Below are 9,216 nucleotides of genomic sequence, written 5' to 3' on the forward strand. Positions count from 1 at the left end.
TGACAGTGCTGCACAACAACCGTGCCATCCTAAATTTGAAGAAATCCAGAAATGCTTTTCAATCATCACATTTTCTACTTCCTCATGTTCCTCAAAGTTCTCTCGAGGGAGCATATGAAGCTTTGTGATAGTTCAGTCAGGAATATCATTAACACCATGTTTTTAGCCTAGATGACCTCTGATATCCTCTTCGGAGCCACGTTGATGCTCGCACACACAGGAAACACTGCACACGAACTCTCGCCAAAGGGCATCGCTACTTCCAGTGTCAGACTTCTAGGCTTAATGACGCTGGACTGAGTCAAATTTGAATTTCGGGGTTTACGGACACTTGGATGACACGACAGGAGCACTATGGAGGCATTTCATGTTTCTTTCTGCAGTTTGTTTAATGCTTGAAGAAGTAGTTACCAGTTATTTCAATGGTATAGGATTTGGCTGCAACTCCAAAAGTGTTTTTTGTTGACTCAAACACTTCACCCACCCCTCCATCGGCACACTGGTGAGTAGATAATGAACTATCCCTTTAAACCTTCACATTCACAGTATTTAGAAAAAGAGGGTTAAAATAATATGCACAGAATTATAAGAAGTTGACTCTGTGAAAGCTCAAGGTGCTTTTTTCAAAGGCCTTGTATGAAGTTACATGTATTTTTAGATGGAATTACTCCTTTGATATGAATTATGTGCTGAACTGACCGTGTGTGACCTCCTAAGAGCTCCACAGGAGCTCAGAAAGCAGTGTGACTACAAAAAAATAAATGTGGATACTACACAAGCTGTGCAAAATTGTATGTTACGGGTTACATCTACAGGGAACACTGCTTGTGACCAATTTTCTCATTACTTGGTGTAGCACAATTACAAAGCTGAGTGCTCTAGCTGATACTGCTCCATAAAACCTATTGGTGGTCCTTTGTGGTTTTTCGAACATAAAGTGTGCCTTCATAAACAGATGCCAGTTTTAAAGCGAAAACATCTGCACATCTTAAACTCGCTGGATCCCTTTCAAATTACCTGATGGCTCTGGGAGCAGCCCAGGCTTCAGAAACTAATGTTTTTTTTAATAACATCCAAATGGCCTGTCCTTTGCTGGCCACGGTTCAAACGCTGTCCCATCCTGAGCCGAGCGGATGTGGACAAGGTCAGGTGGTTTTCACTGCCATACAACATGTGCATGCACCGTAATGGTTGCTCAGAGGACAGTGGTAACCCATTAGCTTTCATGCTACTCCCCCGGTTTACATCCTAATTCGAAACACTTGCACAGAGAGTCAAAAAGAAAGATTAATAGTGAAATGATTAAATGTGCAATGTGTTGTAGCAAGCTAAATACTTCCAAACACTGCACGATATTCCGCTGTTTTGTTTGGTGACACAAGACTCGCATTAACAAAGTGATCTAATCGCGTGCAGCTCCGCCATGTTTACATGCATCTCTGCTCACTAATCGGATGTGAGGTTTCTTCAGAGTTCAGGCCCTGATCGCTTCATTAGTGTGAAGCTGCTCTTCCTCCAGAGCTCACAGCACTAATACCATCTCCCCTCAGACACAGCACTGCAGCCCAGAGTGGCCTCCTGAGGAAGCAGCACCATTAAATATTAATGCCATGTGTTTAGAGGGTTTTTATGTCAAACAGCGGGTTTGTCAGCATCTTGTGTAGTGTTCCTCCAGCTGAAGTCAATGTGGAAAAAAAAGTGGGTCCCAAAGCCTAATGTAGCATTGTGCCTTCAGAATAATTTAGGACTGTTTTTCTAATGGTCTTTCTGTGTCAATACTGCGGACACATTCAGTGTGATTTTTCTTTAGTAAATTGAGTGTTTTTAAGTGTCTGGGAGTGCAGCTCTCAGTGCCTTGCTGTGCAGTGTAGCTGTCACAAGGTGAAGAATGTTTTTGAATAATATGATGGCCAAGAAGACGACATTCTGCCCCTTGAAACTGTAACAGCAGAAGGACAGTCGATACAACATATACAGTTATTAATGTAGTTTTATTGCTGGACTACCACATCACATCTGTGATTGCAGCAGGACATGTCTAAATTTATGAACAATCTATCAAGAAATGTGACATCTGTCCTAATTTTTTTGTCATTTATCATATTGTCCTAGTTTACATGCCAATTTCACAATTACCCCCACAAATGAACCTGACCTCACTCTCTTACAGAGAAGTGGCTTGTGTGGAAGCAACATCCTCAATTAGGTCAGGGGCGTTAATAGTACAGTGGCAAGCGAACACTCCCCATAACATCCTCCAGGAATTGCGCCTGACACTACTGACTCTCTTGAATCTATATTTGGGCCATGAGCGTGGATGTGTGTCACCCAAGTCTGTACCCACCTAATCTCCGCCGCTGCCAGTGAAGTGAGTTGTGTGCCCATGGGCTGAGATTGTCAAGGCAGGAAGGGAGCTCCCAGCAGGCACTGCAGAAACCAGGCCCTGGGCAGCTTTTTATGATACCTTTCAATCAGCGGAGGATTCCCAGCTGAAATGACAGGTGATTTGACTCAGCCTCCAATTAATGACCTCATTCGAACAATTAAGAGCACGGGAGGAAGGGGAAAGCCCTGCAAAGAAGACAGCGAGCGGAGCCGGGGGGCGAGTTCTGATGCCTTGATAGTGCAAGGCGCTGCTCATCTCACCACGTTGAACGTGACTGAAGCCTGTCGTCCCCGGCTCAGCTGACCCCTCCCTGCTTTAACCAGGTGGCGTCCTGCGGGGAGAGCACACACTGGTGAGGAGTTGGCATGGGGATGGAAAGGAAGGAAGAGAGGGAGGGAGGGAGGGGGATGCGGCTGGGGTAGGGCAAAGGGGTGACAGGAGGGTGGCAAGGGAATGATGGAGTGCATCAAGCTGTGTGTGTACCCCCCTTCCACTCCTCTCTTGCCCCCACCCCCCACAGCATAGAGGAAATTAAAGAGCTGTGTAGCAGGAGGAGAAGAGGGGAGGAGGGTGGTGATTTAGAGCGTGGCGCAGGGGGATGGGGACCTGGCGCATTGGAGTTAATTACTGAATAATGAGGAACAATTTATTGTGTTCTTGTTAGAGACATCAAAATGCTGCCGGATACTGCCTATAGAGACGAGCATGCCTCTCTCACTCCTTGTGCATCGGTTAAAATGGGGTGTTTAACACCAAGTCATTAACAGGCCCCTGCCTTTGCCTTACCTTATACAGAGGGGGTGTTGCAGGTCTTCTGGGCTGATGAGTGGACGTGTCACATTACCCCACAAATATTTACACTTTCCTAAAGGTCCTCAGAGTTTATAAAACCTACTGAAAATCTGTGTCTGCTTTTCTTTCTCCTAGATTTGGGCTGATGATGTGTAAATTTGATATCAAACTAAGACTCTGATATTGTGTATCTGATTAGCGAGCTAGCTAACTCAGATATAGATTGAAACCATTCTCTGGCAGACTGACTAGGACAACGTTGAGGGCCATGTTGGAGAACATTTTTTGGGCGAGTGTAAGAATAAAATTGTGTCACAGCCGGCTCAAGAATGGACAAAGATTGAGAGGATTTCTTCTGTTTGGTCAATTTTACCTGTAACCCGACAAAGTGAAGTAGTTCATTAATAATTTGGATTATTTTCATTATACAATGCGATGAGCTTCAGTCTGTAATTTATTTCCTATGGTCTCTGAAAAAATGTAGTTTATTAAGGCTACGAATAATTCAACCAGTAGACAAATGTATTTGTATCACATAAAACTTGGTGTAGTCCATACCTATAATTTCCACCACAGACCCTAGGTGTGTAGTCATGGAATTCAGCTTCTGAGTAAGGCACTGTATTTGTTTTGCTGTTGAGTTCAAATGTATTTCCCCACAACCACCTACTTCACCTTTCATTTTTTCTAAATTGTATTCAATTGTGTTGTTTTTCTTCACTACCATTGTTCCAAAGCTGCATTTGGTGTTATTGTCTTCATGGCAATAACTTTGTGTAACTCTGTGTAACATCCATATGCAGCTCTGTCTGTCATATGTGCACATCAAAAGGTAACAGGCCTGTTGTGTGTAGATTATTTTGTTGAGCTACAATTAGACAACTGGAGGATAGTATCAAAAAAGAAAAATCTATTATTTTCTTCTCCCCGTCTCACTGTTGTAAATCCTCAATTTGCAAAGTCCATCTCACTGTATAGACGCTAACCCACAGTGCATGTCGTGTTCACAACAGTTCTTCATGTTTACAGACTACTCATGCAAGGTTTTAAATATAGTTAGAGTTTTTAAATATGCCTCCTTGCTGCAGGAAAATCCTGCCAATAATTCCCTCATACACATTGCGCTTCCTCTGTGATGGTTACTGTGTTCCTTGTAAAAAACTGCCCGAGTATACCTTCATTTATTTGGCAGGGATGAGAAAAAAGAAGCGCTGAATGCAACTTGACTTCATTCTCCGCCACAGAGAGAAAAACTCCCCTGTCTTCTGAGGCAAGTGTCAGACTTGCTATCAGTCCTTAGCAGAGTGTGAAGGATCCCGTCTCTTTCATGTGTTAAATATGAGATCTGACCATAGAACAAAGCAGCTGTCAGCTAGCAGCACGTGTCAGAAGCAATCCACGCCAATTACTATTGAATTCCTGTCATACATGTATCTGCTGTGCAGACGCTGAGGTGTGTTACAGTATCGCAGTGTTAACACAGACTTCAGACGATATTCAAAAATAAACATCACAGGCTTCAGTTGTCTCCATCAAAAGGCGGCTGATGATCGTCTGCAAATACACTCCCAACATGCACCTTTGGTCCAGACTGCTTTGAGATGAGGTCACAGGGTTTGCTGCAACACAGTCAGAAGTGCGAGGCCCCGACGCTGCATTGTGACCTAGAGAATACGACTTTAACTTTGTCAAAGGTTCTCAATATTAACAGCAACACAATCACTGGATCACAAATCACACACTGTAAGTTATGAGAGTTACATGCTGTGTCTCTCATGACATTGAGGGAGAAAGCGGGAAGGTGCTTGCTGAGTGCGTAGCCATGCTGTGTTGCCCAAATAGATACGTTCCATCTGAGAGTGATGCAGCCGTTGGAATGATCCCGCTAGACAGATGAGTGCTACTTGAATGTTAATGAGGGCTCCTTTAGACACGCATAAATTAAATGATTAGATGTCTGCAATCATGCAAGGTCCTTAGGTGTCCCCTATTTATGGCATTTGAAATGTAGCTGCCTTTATTTACGACATGTCTCCCCTGCACGGGCTTCGCCACCTGAGCAGCCTAACGCTTTCAAAAGACGAGTTTTTTAATGACCCGCAAATGAATCACTCTGGCAGAATCGTAAGAGAAGCGCAGCCCTCCCCCTTTTTTTTCAAAACAAAAAGGGAAATTGTGCCATCCACTGAAAAAGCTCGCAGTTGGAATAAAATGCAGGAAATGAGGGACGCAGTAAAACATATTTGTTTCGGAGATGCCTCTTACCGAAAGATACACTGTCGAGCCGCGGCGACGGCCTCGGAGGACCGCGTGGTCTCCGAACGCAGTCACCCAACAATGAATCTTCTTCCACCTTCACTTCACACGCTTTTCATTGTCGTTTTCTGGTTGCAACAACAGCTATTTTCATCTTCATGATTGCATTAATTACAGCATAACTCATGTCTCTCGGCTCCACCAGTGTTTTCCCCATAGAACACATCATGTCACGGCCTCCACAAAGGAAGAGAACAGTACATATACTCAGCTGGCACTTCATTAATCAACATAAGAAATCAGCGTGGCTTGACACTTATCTAGCTGCGACTGATACTACTACTGGAGTTTTACTTGTACTTTCTTTTAATAATGCCATTTAATCCTATTCTGAAGATTTTAATGAGATTTAAGCTCATTGATGTAATAATCAGCGATGCAGCCATATACAGTTGTGTAGACATAAAGCCTCATGATGGACATACAGTAAGTGACTGCTTCTCTATTGAATCATTGGCCCATTTTGAAGACATCTTAGGGTCCGAAGAAGAACCCTGGGTGCACAGACAGCAATAATAAGAGGCACCTATGTTCCAGTCACCCACTCTCTGGCCAAAGTGAGGGCTTTTTTGTGTTTTTGTGGTGGGAGAGAGAGCGAGAGAGAGGAGGGGGAAGAGAGAAATCTCTCTTAAGATTTCCGCTATTTCCCCCCTCTATTTATTAGGGTAATGAATTTCCGACTGCAGTGCCAGTTCCACTGAGCCTGCTTCTCGGCCTAATTCTCTGTAACATTTCCTCATTGCCGCTGGGGAACATTATATGAAGGCAGGGCTTACAATACCATCAATATGCCCAAGACGACAATCGGACGTCTCATAGATATTAATGGAAGTGCAAATTAAATCAAAGTTGGAGTGCAGCTATCGGGGCTATGATCAATGCCTTTTGCACAGTCAGATTTAATATGGGGTTTGTAATTTGAGTATCCAAACAAAATGTGCATCTTAATGGGGAAGATGAAAGTAATCCCACATGGGGAGGAAATAATACATTAGCTGCATTGTAATTAGAGAACTCGGAGTGCAATGTTTCCCCAGCTTGGTATTAATGTTGAATAAAAGCCTGATACCTTTACAACGTGGACATTTGAATTGTTTTTTTAGATACCTCTTGATGGGTCAATGGAGGCAAAAAACAATCATGATCGTGTTAGCTAAATGTATTAGACTCAAACTTAATACCAACAAGACTGATGCTTTGATAAATATTATTCCACTCATGACAAATAATGAGAGAAGAACACATCAGTTATATATGGATATGATTGTGATTCATTTAATTTGATTATGAAACACCCCATGTTTTAAAGCAGAGATATTAAAAGTAAGTGAAACATGATTCTGTGAGTCCCTGATTGTGCGAGTCACCTCACAACAACCGAAGAGAATACAAAATAATAATGCAGCTTGACAAAAACCTTCCACTTCTATTTATTGGCAATCCGTCTGAGTACACACAGCAGCCGGTTAAAGTGACACCATGTAAAGTCAGCAGGAAGCATGAGGAGCGCAAACAGCAAAACAGCTTTTCAATGAATAACACATGAGATATCAAACAGTGGAAGACAATGATCCACAGCCTTCATCGAGTCAACAGCAACACAGGAGAACACACGGGCTCATCGCACTCGATGCTTCAAATTAAATCAGATCACAACGAAACAATAGTGGGTGCCAAGGTGCTTTTTAATGAGCAAATTAACTTAAATAAATAAATTGTTTGCTTTCTTCCTGAGAGTTACATGAGAAGATTCACACAACTCCTATGCTAAATAAGAAGCTATAGCTCGATTAGAAAGTTAGCTTAGCATTGCATAAATTAAGTTAAAACTGTTGATTCTGTCTGGAAATATCAAAATGCCAAACAGCCACCTCCTGCTCAATAACAGGTAATATCTTGTTTGTTTGATACCATAGACTATATATAAAGATGTCTGTCTCCCGAAGCGTCTTGATCGCCACCTAGTGGCTTGCTGCAGTATAGGTAACATATCCCACCTCCTTCATGTGAGCGGATGGGACAAAGATCAAACTTAAAAGTCAAGTTAAATGACTTGTTATTTGATGTGTTACAACAGGAGCTCGCAACTGTCGCTTTATCCCTCGATCATCACTGTGCAAGATGGCCAATTTTTATACACGGTCAATGGCTAAGATGTAAAAATAAAATATGATATTATTGTGGTTTTGATGTTTTCCTTGGTCAAATGTGAAACTATTGCTTTAATTGCAACAGAGTATTCTGTAAAAGAGAATCTTTTTTTGTGTCTTTTTTTAAACAAACAGCAGGATGGTACAGTAGCAAATGTATTTGTTTTATCTTTTTGAGCTATTGTTTTTTTTTATTTAATGGACTAAATCATTTCATATAAATAATCCTGAATGTCTGACAGCTTAAACTTCAACATATATTTTAGACATGGCCAGGTCTTTTTTGAAGCAATGAAGATCCGATTTTCCATCAGGTAATTAGTCAAATTAAATTGTCTTGGGTCGTTAAGTTTGAAGTTCACAGAGCACCACTAGACTTTATTAGAAGATAAATGTTGACATTTCCTTTTGCTTTTGCACAGTGCTACCTCTGATGATAGCATCAGGGGTCTCAACTCAATTTATAAGGTATAACATTTCATTTTCAAACACCTCGCCGACTGGGTCTGTAACAGGACGCTGTAATCCATCAATAAAACTGTATTGATACTGTCAGATGTTAATATGTCACCCATAAACCCCTGGGCATTCTTGTCACCAGGACACAGCCTGCTCAGCAACACCGATTGCCTCATCGTGTTGTTCGGCATCGACCCAGGTCTCCCTCCGAACGGCCGCCGCTGTAAAATGTTGCACGCAGCGACTGAGTCGAGCATTAATCAGAGCAGATTTGAAGTGTGAAGACGCAAGTGGCTTTTTCTGCTGGAGAACTGTTTAGCACAACAGTGCCGTGTACAGCCGGGTCCCGCTCTTCAGTGTAATGGCAGCAAAAAGGAGGTCATAAATAATGGATTCAAGATCACTTACACCTCATGAAGCAGGCCGCGGCGTTTGAGGGTGTATCACATTTTTCTGCTAAAACAATGGATTTGGCTCTTTTGGCTGCAATTGCAAAGGAAAACAAGACCTCTGCGAGAGCGCTCTGGAAGAGTTTAATGTGGTGCAAAACATGACGGCAAAACAACAGTTTACACACTGAACCTGAAGGATGGGAGTGAGCAGGAATCACGAGGGCTGGGAACATCAGGGCTTTTGGTCTGGGTTGGCTTTGGGATAAAACAGTCGCTTTTCTTACCTTAACTCTCAAAACTAATCACATTATGTCCCAGTTTCATTCAACTTTTGAAAATATACAATGAATGAGTTTAACCTGAACCCTGTTTGTCTTGAGTAAAGATTAGGTCCATAGATGCTGGTGTAAATTACACTTTATCATCCGCTGTTATAGATTCTTATTTGCACTTAATTTTCTCTCAACTTTAAGAATTATTCCAATCTCCTCTTGACAAAATAACAGATATAATTACATTTTTAATGCATTTGAAATGTAACTGGTCACTATCAAACCACATTTAATTGAAAATATATTAGTATTTATTCAGCAGAATTGGTGAGGTGTTCTTTATTTTATCACAATCTCCTCACATACACATAAAGCAGAGTTCAGTGTTATTACCTTTAGATGATAGCAAATAATGTGATAACCTCCTGTAACTTTGTGTCATTGTGTCA

Source organism: Platichthys flesus, chromosome 2 (assembly GCF_949316205.1).
Source record: "Platichthys flesus chromosome 2, fPlaFle2.1, whole genome shotgun sequence".
Lineage (NCBI taxonomy): Eukaryota > Metazoa > Chordata > Actinopteri > Pleuronectiformes > Pleuronectidae > Platichthys > Platichthys flesus.